Here is a 1394-nt window from a genome sequence, read left to right as displayed (position 1 = left end):
AATTATTTTTCTCCAAAAAATAAAATATATGGAAAATAGGGTAACATGATTCCCTACATTAGAAAATTGGAGAAAAATTATTTTGAAATCATTTTAGTTTTTTTTAAATGATTTTTATTGGATTTTATTAGACCAGTAGCACTCTTTGAATTATCTAAATAGTTGTGAAATTTATTTAATGCTAGGAAAATGTTCATCTTGTAGAAAATCTTTTTCTGAAAATTTTGATATATTATATGCCTATATAATATTTTCATTTATAAATTGTCTGGAAAATGTTTTCTTTAAAATAAAAAAATAAATAAATAAACCCTCCGTCGCCGAACTGGGCCGGCCCAACAGGCCAAGCCCAACCCAGCGCGCCGCGCCGCTCGCCCCCGACCTCCCGTCGGACTCCAGCAACCGCACGCCGCCGCCGCTGTCGTGGCCGAGCCGGACGCCTTCCGCCGCCACCTTTGCCTTGCCCCTCGCCCAAGCTGCCCTCCTCTCCTTAAATACCGGCCTCGGGCCCCGTTTCTCTCCTCTCCCGCCGCAACCGCCGCCCTCGCTGGAGCTCCCGCCTCCGCGCAGACCGCCGCCGCCGCGCCACACACGCCGCCATTGCCGCACCACAGCCCCGCCGCCCCTCGCCTCGCGCCGCCACCGCACCTCCGCCCGCTGCCGCGCCACCGTCGCCGCAATCCGCTAGCGCCACTGCCCCGCGCAGCCACCGCCCGTTCCTCGCCGGAGCGGCTTCGCGCCACTGCTGTCGTCGCCGGAGCTCGCTCCCGCCGCCAACCGCCGAAAACCGCCGGTTTTTCGACGAAAACCCACCCGGTATAAACCGCGAACCTCCCCGGTTTATTTTTATTCGTTTTCATTTTTTTCCAGAAAACCTAGATCTATTTTTTATTAGGTTTAGTTATATAGCGAACGCTCGCTAGTTTAGGGTTTGTAGCAAACGGTTTTCGTTCATTAGCGTTCGGTAACGAACGTCCGCTATTTAGTCTTTTTCTTTTTATTTTTAGTTTTCTGCCAGGGACCCGTTTGTGAATATTTTATTTATAGATTAGTCCATGTACTTCAAACGACTATAACTTTTCACCTGTTTATCCAAATCCAACGAAACCAACGCTCACGTCTTCGTTATGATCCCCTCTATCCAGTAATCCAACTCAAACATGTTTTTGAAAGTTTTAAAATTTGAATTAGATCAGATTGGAATTCAAACTTCGTTTAATCATAACTTGAGTTTCGTAGCTCCGTTTGAGTTGATTCTTTTTGCAAATCGAAGCTCTTGACCTAAACTTTCCGATAAGGCCAAATTCACAAAATTTTGGTACTGTTAGAAATTGTTTTATGTTGCAAGAGTTATTTGCGTGGTTTGATGTTTTCCGAATCGTCTTCTTCGTTCT

Source organism: Triticum aestivum, chromosome 4A, assembly GCF_018294505.1.
Source record: "Triticum aestivum cultivar Chinese Spring chromosome 4A, IWGSC CS RefSeq v2.1, whole genome shotgun sequence".
Classification (NCBI taxonomy): Eukaryota; Viridiplantae; Streptophyta; class Magnoliopsida; order Poales; family Poaceae; genus Triticum; species Triticum aestivum.
The sequence above is the reverse complement of the archived record's forward strand: the minus strand, read 5'-3'. Positions refer to the sequence as shown.